General features: G+C 38.4%; 1 protein-coding gene and 1 long non-coding RNA gene across 11 annotated transcripts in view; one reads left to right on the top strand and one right to left on the bottom strand.

The window, feature by feature from the left end:
• The window catches only part of MID1 (midline 1), a 251,968-nt gene that overhangs the window by 55,708 nt on the left and 173,638 nt on the right, over window positions 1-22,622 (bottom strand). The window lies entirely within an intron of this gene.
• The window catches only part of LOC310893309, a 33,639-nt gene continuing 11,021 nt past the window's right edge, over window positions 5-22,622 (top strand). Inside the window, exon 1 of the long non-coding RNA XR_014578891.1 lies at window positions 5-22,026. This is a non-coding gene — a long non-coding RNA (uncharacterized lncRNA). The remainder of the gene's footprint in view (window positions 22,027-22,622) is intronic.

The following is a 22,622-nucleotide window of genomic DNA, read 5'->3' as shown; positions in this document are numbered from 1 at the left end:
AAGAAAGAAAAGAACACATTAGTATTCTGAGGAATTTAAAATTTAAGTGAACAGTTGAAAAATGGGTGTACTTTCAGGATCTGAATTATGTAATTACACAGGTATCAACACATGACATTCATTTTGATGTGCATGGTTAGATATTTTGTCCATGAATCAAGCATGGCAAGACAAGAAAGCTGAAATGTTCGTGGTAAGAGTTCACCACAAAATACTTTCTAAGGACCTACTAGAAACTAGATTAAGCAATTAGTTTTAGTCAGGGGAAAAAATAACAGAGTAAGTAGAAGTCAGGGAGGTTAAAAATGCTTTACCAGAAAAAAGTGACTCCTTGTTCCATGCTCTTAGTCTGACATTTGAATTTAACAACCTGCTGCTGAGGTCTCCCAGCATGTGCCCCTTTGGGACCACACTCATAAGGACTCAGTAGTGGGGCATTGATCACACTGCCGGGGCATTGATCTAATTGATTTATTTCCCTACTTCAGTACAGTCAGATTTTTGAATAAATAATTCTAAAGAAAACCATCATTTCTAAGCACAAGAATAAAATATCTACTCACTGATTGTTCTTGAGAGACAATGTGTGGCTTCTGCCTGTGTTTATCAACTGATTATGGCCACAACAAATATCCCCAGCTGTGGGAGCCAGCAGTGCCTTCTGCCTCCCAGATCTGAAGCCACATCCTGGCCACTGTGCCATTTCATGTGAGACAGAGATCCAGAAACAAATGATTCAGCCTCCTCCCTCCCCACCCTACCCGCAGGAAGGAAATCCAAGTGCATGAGGAAGATGTGGTCTGTGGTGGCTGTGACCTGCTCCCTGATCTGGCTGCTCTGGGACTGGGACCATGCAATGCACCGTGGGACTTGCAACTACCAGCTCCTTGCTTTTTAGCATAGATCCCATGATAGCTGCTGGTTTACATAAAAGTCCACCTTCTGGAAGCATAACATGCAAAGTTTCCACAAAGACAGAATAATTTCTAAGTATAACTTGAGTAAATAGAAAAGAATAAAAAAATACAGTCCATTAAAAAGAGTCCTGACTGTAAACATTCATACATTTCAGTAACTTTGGATATGTATATTTCATATTGAAAATCCTGAGGACAGCTCATATTAGAAGCTTTTCGTCATAGTTATTCACCTGTTTAAGTATGTGAGACTAGTCCCTTGCTTAGTATTCCTGACAGGCTGACAATCTCTGCCTTTTAATTGTATGTTATCCTCCATCAGTACCCACTGAAGTGATCTAGGAGGTGCTGAACAAGAATACCAGAAATGGGCCCTCCTCATAAAGCCTGTAATGCCCCTGCAGAACTCTTCTTAATTTCAACCTTGCTCATCTTTTATTAATAGACTTCATTTCTCCACCCTCCTGCTTTTCCCCGCGATATAGCTATTATGTTACTTAAGGCCCTTCAGCTACCACAAACTCTCCTGACTTTTCATCCTTTCATTTTCCTCCTTCCCTACCATCTCCACGCACGTATTTTCTGTGTTTTTAGGCACTGTTACCTCCTGCCTATTTCGTGCAGTTTCAAAATGCCTTGTGCTTTGCCCTCCCCCTTTGCAGCCATGCAGTCTCCTTACTCTTTCTTGCCTTTGGCTACAAGCGAATGAAGCTGGCAGTATTTCACTGCTGAACCACACATACTTTGGCGTTTACCAGAGCCGAAGCTGTAAACACTGGAGGAGCAGTCAGTCCTGTCCCATTAAAGACATCACAGGATTTTGATGGCTTTATGTATGTAACTCTTTGGAGAAGCGTGATGGGTGTTTGAAGTACATAATTTGGGCATTTTCTTCCCAGCCCAACCATGCGTATCATGTATCACAAACTCTGGCTGTAAAAATACCTTCTACATTGCATTTATTTTATAGCCCATTAAAAACAAAGAGTAACAAGAATGGGAATTCTTTACTGAACAGTTTGAGCTGTATCTTATATTTCCAAAAGCTGTACTGTGAACAATCATTTAATTGCAAAGGCATGTTTGCCATGCTGTTAGATGTCCCTTTGCAGAGCTGAGACTCACATGCAAAGTCTAAATACCATATACAGTTACAGTATCAGATAACCTTTGTCTTTAAAAAAAAAAAAAAGAGGGGATCCAAATGTGCAAGTAGTCTTGAAATTATATTTATGTGCCTTCTTATTGCCTATGTATTTATTATGTGCATGTTCTGATATATTTATACCAAAAGATGTAAGATGACAACTGTATACTCTAGATTGCCTAATTTCAACTGTATTTTTTGACACAATCACTGTTAACAATTAGGGCCAATACATACTCTGAAGAAAAAATGTTCTCAAAGCTGTTATGGAATTTGGAATAAAGTGATTTTAAAACCTTTGTCTTGAACAAAGCCCATTAGTACATGAAGAATAAGAATTTGCATTGAAACAGAAATGTATTTACCCATAGGTTTATTTTAAATCTTGGATAAAGATTTTAGAATATTTTTTCTCTCCAGTGAATATAAACATAAGCCAATATATATTATTATAGTTTCAAATGTGTCTCTTGATGTGGTCTGTATTTATCAGTCATAAAAATAGAGGATAACTATTACACTAGTGAGTTGCCTTACAAAAATTAGAGAAAAGGTATTCAAGAGCTCTTAAACAGTGTTATTTTCAAGCTGGAAAGCTTGGATTTTTTTTCACTGCAGTTTGGTAGGCAAGAGATTGGGGTCAAGAAGTATCAGAATTTTGTTAAAATTGTGTTGAAGAACATCAGTTTATATTAATGCTTTACCAAATAGTAAGAACTGGCAGATGCTTTCTTAAATGAATGTCAATATTCCCAATTTCACTAGGGCAAGTACTGAATGTCATTTCTTACAACTGGGTTAACTTGAAAATTTTAAAGGTTGTTAAAATTCAATCAACTCTTGCAGTATATTTACCTGAATTTTCTTTTGGTGGTATCTTTCTCTAGCTTTTTCCCCTGTTCCATGCACATATGTACCACTGCACCACTCTGGCTATCACACAGCATTCTGGAGAAAGTGTGTTCCCAGATTATGATGAGTACATGTGAAAACAAGTGCCAGAATAAGTTTATTCAAAACATCTTCCTTCCCCCCACCTAATATTCTATGGCCATTCTCACAGGTGAATTACAACAGTATTTTGGGAAAATGTCTAACTAAATCATAATTACTGAAACATTTTAACCTGCCTTTCCTTATCTTTTTTTTTTTTTTTTTTCACTTTCCAATTTTCTTTGTCTATTAAAAGCTGATCTTAGAAATTCAGGGGATGACTTTTAAAAAGAAGGACAAGAGTTGCTGTACATTGTGAGCAGGTTTCATACATGTTAACCCTGTGAATAAATACTGCTCTCAAAAGCCAAAAAAAAAAAAAGTCAGGCTGAATGCTTCACGACTTACCAATGCAGACCTAGCCTGAGATCTTAAAAATTCATGTGTGCTTCACAGCTGTTTTTTACAATATCCAGTACAAAGTGAAGAGAATGCTTACTGTCCATTTAGCACGGTCTGACAACTGTACAACATAAATATTCTTATAATCTGGGGATAAATCCAAGTAGATGGAATCACAGACATAATTGAAAAGGACAGTTGAGGATGATGTTTCATTTAGACTCTGCATGCCTACAAAATGATATGATCCAGGGACTGGAATCAGAAGTTGGAAAAATTAATTCTAAAAACTAAAGGAATGCAGCTCATGACTGGATGTCTTCTTTAAGCTGCTGTCTAGCTCACAGTGAAGTCTTGGTCTTTTTGCAGTAATGATTGCGTGAGGCTCATGCCCTGATTGAAGGGGGAAGTCAGACTAGATGATCATAATGGTCTCTTCTGGCCTTTAAATCTATCAGTCTATGAAAACCAAATGTGAACCCATGCCCTTTGCCAAATTAACAGTCTCACGCAAAGCACTGCATGTCTAAAATAGGAGGTAGCACAAACAGATAGTCCTAAGCTACTATATGGGTTGAAAATGCTGTCAAAATAAATTACTGTAAGCTTCTAAAGAAGAAACATGCTGAGTTGTGTACTCCTGACTTACGTCACAGCAGAGAGCAACATCCCTGAGAATTCCTCAGTGGCATTTTTCTGCTCCATAAATATGTCTACTCAAAGGGTCACAAAAGAAAGCTACAGCTATCAACTACAATGAGATTTCAAATTCAATTTGAAGTCACTTTCCTTTTCTCATTAGAAGTATTCTTTTTCCTGCTACTGCTAAATATAAGTATTCATTAGAATTTACCACTTGAGAGCTTTTTCAAGTTAATGCATTTTGTTTGTTCACTGGAGTGCTTTGAGAGAGATTATATATTTTCAGACTTGATTGGTTAAAGTGTGTGACCAAAAACCAAACAATTACATAACAGTAGAAGAGAGATTAGGAATAAAACATCACAAAGCAGAAGTGCGACCAAATTCCATTTTAGTCAAGCTAGCAGGGGAACCAGAGTGGTGATGACATGGCAGATCAGTCTTTAGGATATGCAGACTCCCTGTAGATCATAAATATGCATGCTGTTGCTAACAAAGTCCATGCGATTACATCTTCACTGTAACTATTTTTCCTCCTAACTCAAAGAAGTTATACTTGCATATGCTCCAGTTACATATCCACCTCATTGCGGTGACGTACCCTGTGAACCAGGCCTGTTGCCTCTAGGACTTGCGTCTAATCTATTAAAAAAGTTGCCAATCAATTCCAGAAGAACTGCCAGAATATTAAGCATGGTTTTGAGCCAGGTTTTGGGTATATGTGAGTTTAATATTTCCTTTGGTGTTCTTTATTTAAAGGGGCATACCAGGTGCACATGGAAAAACTTAAGCCAATTTTTATTCTATGTACTTGTCCTGAAACAGATGACTGCTCTTCCGTAGGATACACATGCTCGACCCTGTATTTCTTAAGCCAGGGAATGGTAACATTTGTAGTTAATACAAATGATTGACCTCAAGTCTCAAATGTGCAGAGCTTGACAACTGCACTCCACATTTCTATGTGAAAAGAAATAACAGCTATGATGTTGATACACTCCTGGGGACTATTCTTTTTACCTCGAGTGATTACAGTATATCACAAGGAAAGACCCTTGAGATACTGCACTGTTAATTAATTGTCCAGGACTATTATTATTAAAAGTGCAATAAAAATAGCTGCATTTGAAGCCACTATGGCTTAAACAATATTAACTAAATCAGGTCTGTTGCTATATTTCATAGGAATGTAGCCTTTTTTTTTTTTTTTTTTTTTTTTTAGCTCTTATTTAAAATGCAACATTGGGAAAAGTAAATGAAATCCAAGCATTTCAGATTCTTGACCACACAGAAACCTTATTAACTGAGAGGACAATATTCTACGGAAAGCCTACAATTGTTCTCTCACTTCTCTGCAAAGCTATACCCTCAATATAACATGGGCGCCTGCTATTTGCAGCCACAGCTCTGGCCTTTGATTCAAGTACACTGCTACACTACTCTGCCTTATGAGTTGCTTTGCTGAAATGCTCTTTAGTCTTCCTTCACTGCTTCTTCTTCCCTCTTCAGAGCATAAGAGAAATTTCACAGCTGTGGCCTCTGGGGAAAAAGGACAGGATGAGAGCCATATATAGCATGCTATAGCAAAAGTTTTCCTTTGATGTGCTGTAGTAGGTTTGGGAAAGAAACAATGTATGTGCTTGAGGACTGTTATAATTGGAATAGAGACCATGATTTCGAAGAACACAGGCCAATGGAACTGACACTGATTAGTTATTTTCTGTATTATAATGTGAAGTGGACGTACACAAAAAAAAAGGGAGGGGGGAGGAGGAAAGAACATAGAGAACAACTTGTTTTCTCAGGGCATTCAAACTTCTTATCAAAACTTTGTCCCGAGTTAGACAGTGACAGAACTAACTTTAGGATAGGCAATTTTTAAAAAAGAAATTCCCATTTCAATCAAAATATAAGATATCCAAATGTTGGCTTGGCTGGGATCTTGGGGAGTTAGTTCAGCCCTGTTTCTAATGAATAAATAACCGAAGTAGGACTAGGATAATAATCAGGAATCAAGGAAGACATTTAAACATTTGAATAAATTTGAAACTATACCAGTTTTGGAAGAACATGTGAGCTATTCAAGGTGTGCAAAACTGTACATACATTTGAGGCACAAATATATTTGACTTTTTTTTCTTCTTCTTCAGTGCAGTAGTCAAACTGGAAGCTGAAGTGTTAAAAGAGCACAGCAAATACCAGACAGATTGCATTTAAAGCATATCATTAAAGACTTATTGAGGAGAGCTAGACAGTTCTCTAGCTTATTCCCTACTGGCTAATCCAATGCAATGAAGGAGGATAAGGAGAACTTGAATGGTTGTACAGCTGTCCTGCAGCATCCTGGCTGCATCTGCTTCTGAACTCCCAAGACATGGGACGTATTTGAACCCAGGAGTTCAACAAGAGCTCCTGCTCATGAAACGTTTAATCTAATCTTGAGCAAGCGAGATCTGGGAAGTATTCATTCCAAAAAACGAACTCCTGAGTTTTGCCATAACTAATGACAGACATTTATAGGAAGAGAAAGCAAAAAGTTCATCTAAAGAACCACAATTTATGCAGTGTTATTAAAATCCTGGCTTCTACAGATGTCTACCAAAACATTTTTGAAAGTTTATATTTTATTTGAGAGGTTATATTATGGAAAAAATCTGTTTTTAATCAATCAATACACATTACTGCATTTTGCGGTTGAAAAAATTCCATTTTATCTAACCAGGTATGTATAAAAAGCAGTTCAGTATTAAGCTAAACTGGCAGGTTAGGAAGGACAGCTGGATAGGCAAGCAGTAGAGAAAATCAACATGGTGATTTGGTCTGTGTTAGGTAGTAGACCTGTGGAGCTATCATAAACCTCATTCAGCTCTTTCTGCTGGCTTGTGACAAAGCTGCCATTTGAGGGAGCTGCAGCCACCTGTATTTGTGTATATTTCTCAGCATGGCAAACATCACTTTGTAGGACCTCTGTAAATTGCCTTCTTGAAGGTATTAGAACTCCGTCTCCTCGCATGGCTGGAAGGGCTGGGATGCCTGGGGCACACACTAGTTTTGTCTGCTACTGGTGCAGCATGCAGAACTTTGGCTGAGCAGACCACCTGAAGGGATTTATTAAAGAAATGGGAGTCAATTTCTGTGCAATTCCTCTACAGAGGGGAAACAGGTATCTCTGTTCCCATCTGTTGCTCTGGCTGCTGGTTTGGAACCATATTGTCACTGTTGGAAAGCCCAAGTAAAGGCAAAGCGCAGCACTTCTTTGGGAAAATGGAAATCCATCCTACTGTTCAATGTCATGGTACATCAGGCAAGTGGCAACCAAATGGTCAGCCAGAAAGACCCAACTCTGACTTAGGGTGTATCATACTAAGAAAAGAACCATTTACAGTTATGTTTAATAGTATTTTTTCTTCTTAAAAACTATCCAGGATTTTGCCAAGAATTACACCATGACTTAGTTCTTCCATTCTGCTGCACACTGGTTCTGTGCCACTGAAGTCATTGGTGGCTCAATCTTTGCCTTCCAGTGGAATAGGCCCCAGCTGCAGTAGGTTACTCGCAATAAAAAGGTTGGCATCCTTCCAGTTTAATGCTCATTCTGGCACAAGCTCTTCACTTTGCTGCCTACAGTTAGAGCTAGATCTACACAAAAGTGTAAATCTCTCCGTTTTCTTCTCATTTATCCTATTTCCTAGACAGTATACTAAAATACTATACTATATTGAGTAAATGCCCTGAAAGAATTTAGTGTGGTGAACTTGAGTTACTCACACGTTTAAAGTTTAGACACAGGCTTAAGTACTTCTTTGAAAAGAAGGCTTAAAGAGTCTTCCATAATACTTGCCAATCTGGGCTGGTAAAATAATTTATCAACATTATTCTGTTCAGAACTTTTGACCAAGCACCAGATCTTTAATTTAGGAGTCAGGGAAATAATCTTTGATTCATATTGCAGCTACAGATTTGTTATTATATTTAAGTCTTAGATTTTTATAAGTTGCTATGGATAAAAACAAAGAATAATGTTAAATAATCTTAGTACAATTGTATTCCTCTGGAAGGAACTTATTAAAACGTAAAATGTGACGGTGGTGAGCTGATTTTAAATCAAGTAGTGAGTATAAAGTGCAGAGTAAAAATCATGATTTGGAATCAGATTTTGTTTCATGTTTCTTTTGTACTCTGGTGAAGTTTATTTTCTTACTTGTTTAACTCTTATTTCCAATACTTCATCAAAGATCATCTCCAGATTTCAAATCCACTGACCACAAAAACAAACAAAAAACCACCATACACACACAAAACAAAATAAAACAAACAAACAAACAAAACCACAGGAGCTTTTTGTTGGAAAACCAGGTTCAGGTGTCAGTATGATTTAAATATCAATGCACTGGAAAAATAGCTATGACAAAAATAGCATTCCATTTTGCCTCATATTTCCAACTGATTTATGAAAATAAAGCATACAAATAAAATAGCAGGCAGAAATATATCCTCTCTCATTTAATGTACAACACTAAGCTTTTTCTCCCCTTACCTCAGCAGCGGACCCAAAACTGTTCCCAGACAGCCTCATCTCCGTCACCACTCTTACTCCAAAACATGTACTTATTTTGCCCCTGTTGCTTTGGCCATGCTGTGGCCTGCCCAGCTTCTGTAATGATGCACCCTCAGCTCCTGCTAGATTTCATGAACCTGAGTTGAACCCAGTTGCTGGCTCCTGCTTTGCCAACTGTGCACAGTGCCAAGAATTTCTGGGTGGAAGGACTGAAAGTAACTCAGATGCTCATGGAAGTACCCTGGGGCTGAGAGGTGCATGCTACAGTCAGGGAAGTCCCCAAGTAAATAATTCCTCTGCTTCCCCTCCTAAGATACTACTTTTCGATCCTTATTGGACTGCACATTCATTCAGATTAAAATGAAATAATCAATTCAATGTTAATCAAACTATCATTTGAGGGGCCAACAATTCAAAGACAGATTTTTATTTAACAGCCTTTGACAATATATATTTAAAGTTTAAAAAAAATAATCAGCAAACCAAAAGCAAATATCCTATCTGGAGGCATAGATTTGCACAATTCACTTATTTCAGCATTGCAAATAGTAACAGATGTGCTTCATTTTACTAATATGAACTAATTAATTAGTATGAACTAACAAATTGCTCATTCTAATATGAACAATTGCAATGGAATACTTCAAAGTAGTGAATTTTAACTGAGGAAGGCATGATTGCAAGGTTGTGGACCATATATTTTCATAGTTTCTTTTTACTATGTTCTTATGATAGTAAATCATTTGTAGCATACCAAACCATTAATGTAACTCAAGCCAGTTCTACTTTGTCAATATTTGAGGTACTGTCATTATATTTCAGATATTATTTTCAACTTTTTGATTCAGTTTACATACAGCTCAAAAGCATATACAAGGTAAAACTTCCTCTCAGTACGAATTAGTGGACTGGGACAACACTTTCCAGGTAGTATCACAGAACTTTGGTCATTTAAGACATTTAAAACATTATATTAAAAATTAAAAATTCTGCTGTAGGTTGTCAAGAAGCTAGATTACACCATATGAAATCAAAGGAGATTTTTAGTAAAAAAGTGTGAACAGAAACCCAAACATGCGCACCTGTAAGAATTCACACTCAAGACTATGCAAGGGCATGCTCATGTATCACTTTTTTCATTTGTAACATTTTATTTTGCACTGCAGCTTCTGAGTTGGAATTTTCCTTTCTTTGTTCTCTTCACATTTCAGATTCTCAGCTGAAAGCTAGAACCCTCAGGAAAGATCTACATGTTCCTTTCGTAAGTGAATTAGAAGAATAAATAAGAGAGCCACATGTGCTAATAGCAAGAGACTTTGAACATTTTAGTAATAGAATAAGGAAAAGATACTTTCTCTTTGGTCTTCGTTAGAATATTAAACATCCAAATTTGCGTTAGTAAATTTGGCTTCAGAAATGAGAGCATTTCATGCATAGAGAACCAAGGCAATTTTCAAGTACATATATAGCCTTGAATTTCATAAATGCTCAATTAAGAACAAAATACTCATGAATAACAGAGAATAAACATGTTTCCACCATTGCTTTTCTAGAAGAGCAGCAAGAGATATGTATAACCAAACTCTTCTTTAAAACCTTAAAAACTTAAGAAAAATCAAGATAATTTTAAAAAGCCATTTTTCTGTTACCTCTTCTTCCTTCAAAAATGATGGTCCCCTAGAGGAAATCGCGTGACTAATGAAGCCTTCTAATTTATCTTTGAACTATTTACATAGAATTTTAGCCCCTTTCATCTTACCCAGTCCAGCTTTTCTAAATTAGGGATGCAGAAGTGAGCTGTTCTTACATGGTCTCCTCATCATCTTCACATCGGGTAGGCTAAGAGTTGGAAAATGGAGAACCAGCCTGCCTGAATCCTCCCATGTATCTTTGGCCACTCTTCTGTAAGCATTTACCATGACAGGCATTCGGGCAGTGAAAAATACATGCCCCTCCATTATGGTGAAAGACTAGCAATTTAGAGACGTACAAATCCAATTATTACTGGAGAAAGAGAGGGAGTGATCTTAAGATTTCATTTGACACATTTAGATAATGTGACCAATTTATGCAGACTTCCTCCAGACAAATTATTCATTTGATTTATCGCAGCCTTTGAAGTTTTCCATATTATCAAGGCTGGCAAACTTTTTCCACTGAAAACACGAGCCACAGTTGATTATGTAAGTATGCTTTTCATAGTACTTTGGGAACTTATAAAAACTGTGAAGCCTATGGAAATATTTATTTGGAGCCTTTATTTAACTAATTTAGATTTTGATCTCAGACAAAGTTTTCTTGGAAGAGAAGACATGGACTTGATTCACCCAGTACAATACTTTAGTTTTGTATGTATTTTGTTTATCTGTTCTTTGTGAGAGACAGGACTACAGTCTTCGTGAGAAGCACTTTCTCTTTAACTATATAAAACATGCACAAACAAGCATGCACTTACATAGGCATTCATACATGCACTGTGATATGCAAAACAAGTGCAATGTGAAGATGTAGAATGTGTACAAAGTGTTCTCTGATGTTTCTATGCATGAGTAGCAATAGCATTTGAGGTCTCACAACACTAATTTAGTGTTGAGCCTCATTTTGTACACTCAACAGTTTTTAGAACATCCCATGAAAATATACTTTTTTTTTTTTTTTTACTTTATTATGTATTAAGCATTTTTATTAGTTAAAATAGCTGTATCTATAATCAAAGCATTGATTTAAGTGTGCCTCCATGTGCGTGTGCATGTGTACCCATGGATATGTGTGTGTATTAGCAAATTCTAGAGTGAAATCAAGCTACAGATTACCCTGGGCTCTTATTCTAGCTCACTGAACTCTGTGCCTGTATTTTGAGCTGATTTGCCCAGTTTGAGCTGATTTCAACTATGCAACTCATTCCTTCTTTGGAACACTATAGGGTCATGTTGTAGCGGGTTTATGTGGCAAGGTTTTGGTAGCAGGGAGCTGCAGGGGTGGCTTCTGTGACAAGTATCCAGAAGCTGCCCCATGTTAGATAAGGGCCAGTTTCAGCAGGCTCCAAAGGGACCCGCCGCTGCACAGAGCCGAGCCAGAAGCAATGTTGTTTGTGCCTCTGGGAGAGCATATTTAAGAAAGGAAAAACAAAACAAACAAACAAACAACAACAAAAAAACTGCGGCACAACAGCAGCTGGGAGAGTGAGGAGTGAGAAGCAGCCCTGCAGCCCCCCAGGTCAGTGCAGCAGGAGGGCAGGAGGTGCTCCAGGCAGGCAGCAGCAGTTCCCCTGCGGGCTGTGCAGGGAGAGGCCCCTGGTGGAGCAGGCTGTCCCCCTGCAGCCCATGGGTCCCACACGGAGCAGATCTCCACGCTGCAGCCCGTGGAGGAGCCCCCGGTGGAGCAGGTGGATGTGGCCTGGAGGAGGCTGCGGCCCATGGAGAGCCCCCGCAGGAGCAGGCCCCGGGCCGGAGCTGCAGCCCGTGGAGAGGAGCCCACGCAGGAGCAGGGGGTCTGGGGGGAGCTGCCGCCCGTGGGGGACCCGTGCTGGAGCAGTTTGCTCCTGGGGGATGGACCCCGTGGTACGGAGCCGTGTGGGAGCAGTGCTTGAAGAGCTGCTGCCTGTGGGCAGCCCCCGCAGGCTCAGTTCGGGCAGGACGGCATCCCGTGGGAGGGACCCCACGGGGAGCAGGGGCAGGGAGGGACCGTGAAGGAGCGGTGGAGACGAAGCGTCAGGGACTGACTGCAGCCCCCATTCCCCATTCCACTGTGCTGCTTGGGGGGAGGAGGCGGAAGAGGGTGGATGGGGGAAAGGTGTTTTTAGATTCTTTCCTTTGTTTCTCATATCTCTAGCTTATTAGTAATAGGCAATAAATTTTACTATCTCCCTATGCTGAGTCTGTTTTGCCCATCACGATAATTGTTGAGCATTCTCCCTCTCCTTATCTCAAACCTTGAGGCCTTTTCATCATATTTTCTCCCCCTTTCCATTTGAGGGGGGTGAGTGAAAAAACGGTTGTGGTGGAACTTGGCTGCCCACCTGAGTAAAACCACCACACATGTAACAACCAAATGTAGCTACGCAAGGGAAAGGAAAACCACCATCTATCTACTTCCTGCTGTCCTGGTCCACTCTTTCCTTTATCTCCAAGAGTTTGGAAAGGAAAGCCTTGCAACACTTGTCAAACCTCAGGGCATCAGGCTCTCCCAGATGGAGAGGCTTAGATTCCTCTTTTCTGCACAAACACCTGTTTGCCCTGGGCATAAATTGCACGCAATTCTGTGAGATGACCAAGAAAATAATTGTGCAAATAGCCAAGGGGGTGCCAGCAGGACTATGCCATACATTGCAGACATAACTGATGTCAAGAGCAGCTCTATTTTCCCAATTGCTCCACTGTTTCTGTAAGTACATATATTTTACAGTTACATGGTGACAGGAAAGCAAGTTGGCATCAGTAAGCCTTTCACTTTGTTGTAGCTGTTCATGCAGGATATGGGAATTACGTTTGGGAAAACTGCATATTCTAGATAATATTACTGAATATTGAAATGACAACTCCATTAACTTGCTTTTTTTTTCCGCATTTGTTTCTGCCAGTGCTTCCTATTCTACATACTTACGTGTTTAAAACTAGCTTTTACCCAGGATTTGTTAATTAATAAGGATCTTATTCTACTTTGTATTTCAATATCTCAGTGGATTTTTGTTTTTGTAATAATGCATTTGTTCCCCAAACTAACATCAACTCAAATCATGCAATATATTTGTTTCCATTGTAACCATGTAACTTCAACTGAAAGAAATGAGTGATACACCAAATCTATGAGGTCTTAAAGCCCCTTGAGTTAGTCATTTAAGTGATTAAATCAAATTTGATAAAAACAGTTTTCCTAATAGAGAAAACTAGTAATACTTCATGTTTTGTACTTTATGACTTTCAGTTTCTTTTAGGAAAGAGAAACATTGTGATTTTTATTTTAAAGATTATAGAATTTCCCTAAAATCAAATGCCTTTAGTCCAAAACCCACTGAAGACTGTACTAGTTTTTCTAATGAGTCAGTAGGCTTTGAATGAGATTCTTCATTCCTCTTGTTACAGACACCATGTGCCAGTAACATGTGCTTATATTGACAAGTAATCTGGGCACTCAAGATCATCATCATAGAATCACAGAATGGCTCGGGTTGGAAGGGACCTTAAAGATCACCCAGTTCCAATCCCCTTGCCATGGGCAGGGATGCCATCTGCTATGTCAGGTCATTTCATAAACCCCTTTTAAATACTGAGAAGCTGCAATGAGGTTACCCCGGACCTTTCTTTTCCTCAGGCTGAACAGCCCCAGCTGTCTCAGCCTTTCTTCATAGGAGAGGTGCTCCAGCCCTCTGATCTTCGTGGCCTTCCTCGGTATCTGCTCTAACCACTTCACATCCTTCTTGTGCTGAGGGCCCAAGACCTGGATGCAGCAGTCCAGGTGGGGCCTCACAAAGGCAGAGCAGAGAGGGACAATCCTCTCCCTTGCCCTGCTAGCCACTCTGGTGATGCAGCCCAGGATGCAGTTGGCCTTCTGGGCTTCAAGTGTGCACTGCTGACTCAGGTCAAGCTTTTTGTCCACTAGAACTCCCAAGTTTTTCTCCTCAGGGCTGCTCTCAAGGAGTTCTTCTCCCAGTCTGTACTCATGCCTAGGATCGCCCCAACCCAGGCGCAGCACCTTGCAGTTACAATTATTGAATGTCATTAGGTTTAAGTGGGTCCAATTCTCAAGCTTGTAAAATGCTCAAGATACTGATTAATTATTACTTTGTTGTCAGAGTAGTACAGGTAACTTTGATATCAAACTTTTGCATGAAACCACACATGCATGACTACTAATGACAACAAAAGTAATGACCCAAACATGTCTAAGTTCAACATAAAAGAATTATTTTGCCCTCTTCACAGTTCATTGATATATAAGCAAAATGAAAACTTACTGAATAAACATTCCCAATTCACAGTGCTAAAACTAGTATCTAGAGACATTTTATGAAGAACTGCTTTCTTGCTGTTCAGTATTATTTTGAAATGGCACATCTGAAAAGAGAAGTTTCACTAATTCCTGTTGGGTCTGTCCAGATCTTGAAGGCTTTCACCAAACATGCACTGCAGTATGTCTCCGGTATATGACTTTAGCTATTGGAAGCTTTTCAAACTAAATAGAAGTCTGGTTTGTTTAATTTTGCAGAGTTCTCCACAGGTAACTTCAGAGATGTCTTAGGTAGAAATGAAATTTTAACATTTAGAATGCTTCTGAGGCTCAGTGCCAAACAACTTGCACTGAAATCAAATTGAATGAAAGATAATCATCATAGAAGCAATGCATCTGACACCACAATATGGAGATTTTCTTTAAGGAAACAGTGTATTTGATAAAAGAGCTGTTCACCCTGAAGTTTGTAGAACAGGCCTGGGGATCCTGGTGGACAACAAGCTGATTATGTACCCTCACTGCAAGTGTGGCTTGTTACCATCTTGAAGTGGTCAAATGCTGTAACAGGTTGCATAGAGAGGCTGTGAGGCCCTGTCCTTGAAGATATTACAAATACATAGTCCTCGATCAACCTGTCCTCATTGTGCATGACATTCAACAAGATGACCTTCAGAGGTCTCTTCCAACCTAAATTATTCTATAGTTCAGCAATCAAGATATTTATCTTCATAAATCATAAATTTTACAGAAAATGTGAAAGTACACACGTTTTTTAGATAACTGAGCCTTAACTCATGTTTATAAAAAGAACTTACTAAGGTGTATTATTTAGAAGCTTTCTTATGTACTATTTTATCTTTTACCAGAGCTACAAGATCTGTAATATCAAAATGTGAAATATGCTAATATAAGTTTTATAAAAGTACAAGGAACTAATAAATATGTATGAAATTAAGATTTTGTTTTAAATATTCAAAGAGACAGATTTCAGGAAAATCAGCTTTTAAGATTTTGATAAGCTTGTAAGCTTTATTAGATATGCCTAATATGCCCATCATTATAGTACATAGGTGCCAACTTGTTTTATACATGATTAAACTATTTAACACACATTATAAAACGTAAGTATATAATACAGCTACATAGCTTGTTCTATTAACCTCAATAAATCTGTCCACTGAATTCATATCTTAAAGTGTGTATCACGTTTCAGTGAATAATATATTTTCTGGATAGTGTACAATTACAGAAACATCTCATCTTTACTACTTCACTGGGAATCTGCCACAAAGAAATAAATTGTAATTTATTAAGGGCGTCATCTCAGCTTTCAGGGCAATCTTGAGAAATAGTAAATAACACAGAACTGAAACTCAAAGGCATCTTCAGCTTTCACTGAGTATCTCTCATTACTCTACTAAAAAGAAAAATCTGTTTTTTGTTTGTTTGATTGGTTGTTTGGTTGGTTTGGTTTGTTTTTTTTCCTCTCCACTCAACCTTGTTTGGGCACTCTAAGCAAAGGTAGAAAAATTGTCACCTTTTTTTTAAGACTTGGTCTGTCAGCATGTGGTACCAGACAGTTGTTACTTAGCGCTCCCGGACTGCATGAAATGAAATTTTCAAAGAGCTTTAATTTTAAAACCCGTCAATGGAGAGAATAGATTCAAGTGTGCTTTTAACATTTGTTTGCTTGATATGAAAGCTGTAGGGCAAAAAGAAGAAAAAGCCTTAAAATATGTATGGGTTGCTTTACACAGAAATACAAATTAAATTAAGAGAACTTAGAAATGAGTAAAGAAAAGTAATCTAAATGAATTATAAATCCTTATGTAAATATTTTTCCTATTTCCCATTTTTTCCTGAATAGATTGGCAGCCCTGTTTTTCTCTTTCCCCTTAAATAATAATAATGATAGTAATAATAATAATTATTATTTCGCACAGTCAAAAAATGCCACTTAGCTGAAGTGAAAACCTTAATTCTTTTTAGGGTATATAGAATGGTTCTTCTAATTAGGACATCCTGTGAAAACTAAATTAAAGAAAAGACTGGAGAAAGAGGAAAGAAATACTATATAATACTTTGTACTGAAATAATGCACCAATTAAATCAAAAATGCAAGCTAAAAATTACACTTTTCATTTGTCCCTGGAGATTTTGCAAAAAGCTGAAAGCATTTTCAGTTTAGTCCCATAGATTTTAAAAGTTGAGTACTATTCTATATCCAAGCTGTAATTAGACATTTCGATACTAACAATGGAGTTTATAATTTCACACCAGGCTGATCATCACTTAAAACCATTTATTTCAGCTCAGTACATCCTCTGTTAATTGCAATGTTTTGCCAGTGGTGTTCCCATTAAGATACAGTCATGTCATCATGGCCAATAGGCTCAACTTCTTCTCTGGAATACAACCCAGGAAATAGCCCCCCTAAATATACGCATATTGATATGTGGTGTACACTAACAGATAGCTTCTTGTTCAACAGTAGGTTTTAGTTAAAATAAAAGAACTAATATGCAAAAATTCGCAGTCTCTGCTGCACAAAAGGTCTGATTCTGTAATCACAGTGGTCATGTCTGGCCTCAGAAATCTGTGAATTTATAGCATCTACCTGCAGCAAGCTTTAAAAAGTAGTAGTTTTGCTAAACACAAAGGGCTAAATTCAGCCATCAGTTGAACCAGTTGAGTCAGTTGAATTCTTCTTGAAGAAGAATGAAAGGATTTCCAGAGATATAGCTTGGGTCATCATTTATCCTTGACTACCTAGAACATACTTCAGAGTTCTCAAAGCTATTACTCATATGAATAGGGGTTTAGGGTAGTTTCACCTATGATTATGGACATTTGACATTTCCCATTATTGCATTTTGTTTTCACATACAGCAATGTCAAACACTGTTTCCTTGGCATGATTTTATTTAATTTTTATTCTTCTGAAAATGTGAGCCAAAACCACCAGCTAATCTCACAAATTAAGGTAGAGGAAATATGCTGTTGGTCTATGATAAAAAGTCTTACAATGCCACTTCAGTGCCTTAAATCTGGACTTAAATTTGGCAGGAGAGGTTTCTGTGCCATATACATGTCAGATATATTTGTCCTTTGCTACCAGTCCCCCAAAATTCAGGCTAAACCTGAAAAAAAATTAAAAAATGTATATCTCAGTTTTGAAACTAAAATCTCTACAGATTGTCAATGGTAGTCAAGTTCCAGACTCCCAGCTGACAGATGGTATGTGCACCATCACAGTACAGTTCAGGGCTACTAGAACCAAATTATAATATCCTGGTAATGATTTCTCCCACCTGATGACCTATGGCATGGTCATATTCCAGATCTAATGGCAAAGAGCTTGTTTCTCTGGCATCCTCAGTTCTCCTCCCCATAATCACCCATTCCAGCAGAGAAGGAAACTGTTAAAATGAAGCAAGCGTCATAGTTTGGTCAGAGACAGAAAGTTCAACAAACGCATGGGATCTGGTAGGCTAGCAATGGATAAAATGTGTTCCTGGTGAGACTAGGCTGGAATAACATGATGGGAAGAAAAGGGGATGAACAACTGGAAAAAGGGAGCAAGAAATGAGTCATTATTTGGAAAGAGATACTGAAACTGAGAGCCAGGTAACCTGGAAGCCCCCCTGAAAGTACAGCCAGAAAAGAGTGAGAGGGTAAAATAGCAGGGTAGATATTGGATACAAGATAAAGGTAGATACAAGAATGAGAAAGGGCTAGAGGTGATTGAACGTTAAGGTGAGTAGAGATACAATTATCGCCAAAGATGGACCAGGGGAAGGCTGACACTAGTCAGAAGACAATCTGCAAATGGGAATTACTGTGGTGGGGCAATAGCTGGGAATGGGAAAGTAAAGCCATGGAGGACAGAGATGCTGGGGCAAGAGATCTGGGTGGAGAACAGAACAGTGGTGTGTGGGAGAGGGGTCCAACTGAAGATAAATGAGGATCCATGGAGATCCAAGAAGGTGCAGAATCAAAGGAAAAGGTTCAGAATATATGTGGGTGTAAAACCAGGGAGATGTTACTCCTGGGACAGGGATGCTGAGGATATACAACTGTGAAAGTATCTGAGCAGGCAAGGAGACTGAGTGTCAAGAAGGGGGATGACTGAGTTTATTGGAAAAAGACGGGAATTAGAGATTAGACTCCCTCAAAGGGGGAGGCTTCTAGATGAATAATTTTGCAAGCTTAATAATGGCCTTTGTGTGGACTTGTATTGACAGAGAAAAAAAACTCATCTCCAGACAGTATTTTCATAATACTCAAATGATCCTATGATATCAGGTCTACTTTCCCGTTCACCAAGTATTTCCATCTGCAAGCAGAAATCCAATCACATATTACAACAGAATCATATAAATGAAACCAGTAGAGGCAACATTCTGTTTTGTTTCTTACAACTCTTTTTTGTAACCTTGGAAATTCTGCTTGTATGCAGAGTAAGGAGAAAAAACAAACAAACAAACAAACAAACATAAATAGTACAATGATTGCCTCTGGAAATGTGCTCTTGTGTTAAAAAATAATAATAATAATAGACTCCTATATGCAGTGTCCATTCTGAACTGCTGAAAATATCAAGTAAAAATACATTCTCTTTAGCCACCTTCTATATCAAAAGCCTATTTCCTTTTATCTTGCAATGGGGCCAAATCTGGTAAAAATGTTGCACAATTAAAAAAGGTTTCTTGGTGCTAAGAATGCTGTTACTAAATCTGTCTATTCGTTACATGCAGGTACAAGTTGAGACCACTTAGGAAAGCCGCAGCCTGACTCCACCAGCTAGTTTAGAGTTATTTTAGTATTCATCCAAAGCCTACCATATAAAAAAGGTGAGATGTTCTTCCCCAATGCTTTTATTCGTTGCTCAGTATTTCTCTTACACTGTTAGGTACTGGTATTTATTCAAGGGATAAGTAACTGTCTGGAAGAAAAAACTGCTTTTAGTATAAAATTCATGTGTTTGACATAAGCAACATAGATATCCCAGCAAATCCCAATTCCTTCATGAAAAAAAAAAAGAAGAAAAAAAAGAAGAAGAAGAAGAAGAAAAAAACCAACCCACGATTTTCCATTTCTTTAAGAAATTCTGGAAATAGCATATAGCTACAGTGCACAGTAGCACACTTTTTAAACTAGCAGGTTGCTGTTACCTTTGTTAATTTCTTGAGCATTTGTCTAAGGAAAAAGTATTCCTAACAGATAGCATCTGGCAAATTAAAAAAAAAAAAAAAAGGTTATGAGAGTTGCATTATTGTGAGCATAGGCTGGTAGGAAACAAACTACAGAAGAAGTTTTCACATGCATTTTCTCTTGACTTTTATTCCCAGTAGTGATGTTTATTCCCTGGCCTTTGCCACTTGACATCACTGTGTGTTTCAGTTCCTTCATCTATGAAGGAAAAAAAGAAATACTAGCCTCACAGTATTTAATGAGGCGAGGACAAACTGGGCTGAGGGCAGTGCCCAGGGGCTTCCACAGCTGCCACCTGTGAAGCTGCCACTTGCCATACCTTGTGTAGTGGCAGCACCTCTGCCTTTTTAGGTCCTTTACAAACATGTAGCCGTGTAGCCTGCTTACACACCAACGGCATTACAGACTAATCAGAAGAGAGTCGGATAAGAGTTGCTACAGAAAGCGCGAGGGAACAGTGAAACTATGAGACTGGGAATCATGCTTTTTTTTGCAATGGTCAGGATAGGGCCTGCAATGCTGAGGAGGCCCCAGAACTGGATGTGGTACTCCAGGTGGGGTCTCATGAATGCAGAGGTGGAGACTAATCTCCCTTGACCTGCTGGCCACACTTTTTTTTTTTTTCTTTTTTTTAATGTGATCCCAGGATACAATTGGCACATTCCCCTGACCTCTCCCTGCCTCTCTCAGTGGTGCAGGCCCTTTCACTAGCAGCTGTGTGCTTTCTGTGTGTTAGGTGTCAACTGGGAAAGCCCACAACTTTTGCTGTATTTTTATATGCAGCTGATACAAATATTCTGACAGCTTGTGTAGGGATAGAAGTTAATTCTGTGCGTGCAACAGTCAACTGTACTGCAGCCTGATTGGGACCGATTAGATAAAAGGGTTACAAGCACAATAAACATGAAGACTACTGTAATCTTTACTTCAGCATGATGTTGGCTGTGTTGACAAGGCCCATTTAAGAATTATGTGCCTCCTCAATGGCTCTGCTTGCACTTCCCACTGTCAGGCAAGAAGGCAAGGCAAGGAAAGGCAAGGCAAGGCAAGGCGCATCGATGCTGTAATTATGCAGACAGTTACCCAGCACTAGGGACCTATCTGAACAATGCCACTTCTGCCACATGTGTTGTGCGACTTCCAGCTATTCAAAAATAAGCACACACACACAATCAATATTCAGAGAATCAGTTAATATACTAATTATTAACAGAGAGGAAAAGTCAAATACTGAATTATGAGCCTGCTAGAAACCTCTCCCCTTCCTTTAGTGCATAAGGCTTTTATCTGCAAATAAAATATCACTAGTGAATAACTGTGAAGTTAAAAGAAATTTGTAGTAATGAAAGGCAGAGCCAAGCACTAAAAAATTTCCTCCAGGGACACTTACTCAAATACTACTTTGTTTAAATGTTAGAGAATTTAGTCTAAAACTTCTATAATGATTTTTGACTGTAACCCATAGGTGACCAACTGAATAATTACATGTGACAGTTGATCAAAATTAAACTAATTTATGAACTCTATATGTAAATTTTACAGATGTTTAAAAAACAACAACAACAAAACATTTATTTTTCCCTGCATTTTTCTAATATTTAGCTTATTGCACATCTGAGGTTAAAAGTGAATTAGTCAGTAGTTGTAAAATACCTACAGTAAAGCAATCAGTTTTTAAGCAAGTGAAGAGACATACAGTGCTTTGTGTGTGTGTGTGTGTCTTTTGTAGCAGAATCCTGTCACACAGAAGAACCAGGTACTGTGTAAATGTAAAACAAAAATCTAGTCCACACCCAAAAATACCTAAAGACTACAAGGAAACATCTTGTGTTAAAAACGAATTTTTATTACCACATTTGAATAGTGTTATTTCTGAATTCCTTGATATATGGCTAATATTCTGAACAAACAAGAATACAGACTTCATTGCCTAGGAAGTTTAGAGGCTGAAGTGATCTTGCCCTGAATTACCAAGCTTTGTTCTAGCTAAGGGGACTAAATGTGAGAAATGAATTTGTATTTGGAAACTGGTAGCACAGAGGCAACTGGCTGATTTTCTCCATACCCCAGAGATTTTTATTTTTGTTTCATGCTGCATTTGTTTCTCACCAGGCTGCTTCCCCTTCTGAGCTTGTTCTTGACTTGTCTCAACTGCAATGCGGTAAAAAATCAAGCAAGCTGCTGAGGAGTACTGCTTAAGTGTACAGGATGCTGAGCTACAGCTCTCAGAGAGAACCTGTCAAGTCCCACAAATGTCATTAAAGGTCAGAGTGTCAAAAATATTAAAAATAAATTTTATGGATAAATATTCCCCTATGGAGAGTTTTAAAGGGAGAAATAGACACATGGAGGGATGACAAGGAAACAGTTACAGCTGTTGACAAAGGAAGCCCACTTGACTTGAGGAACAAAAGTGTGAGAAGAGGGAAACATGTATGAGGAGAATCACAGTGGACTAAATGTATTCCAGGAAAAATGAATGAAAACTGCAGAAGTTTGTGAGAATGGTGGTAGAAAGGTAACTGTATTAACTGAATGCACTGGTCATAAAATTCCCAAGATATAAAAGCAAAAAAGAAGACTTTAGCTTCTACCTATACTTTAGCCGCCAATGATTCAGTGCAGCTATGTGTATACGGAGCCATGTTCTCTCTTCTCTTGTGTGTGAATATGTTGGTGTATGAGGTCTGTGTTCCTGCAGAGATTTCAATGACCATAAAGAGCTAAATGCATGCATTGAACATATATTTGAAATTTCATATTCCATATCATTGATTTAAACAAAATGGCCAAGTTAACAGCTTCAGTTAACTGCCTGTCTGCGACTGGAGCATGCAGTTCCTATCATTTTCTTTCACGA

This window comes from Anser anser, assembly GCF_964211835.1.
Source record: "Anser anser genome assembly, chromosome: 1".
In the NCBI taxonomy this organism is placed as follows: Eukaryota; Metazoa; Chordata; class Aves; order Anseriformes; family Anatidae; genus Anser; species Anser anser.
The sequence above is the reverse complement of the archived record's forward strand: the minus strand, read 5'-3'. Positions and strand labels throughout refer to the sequence as shown.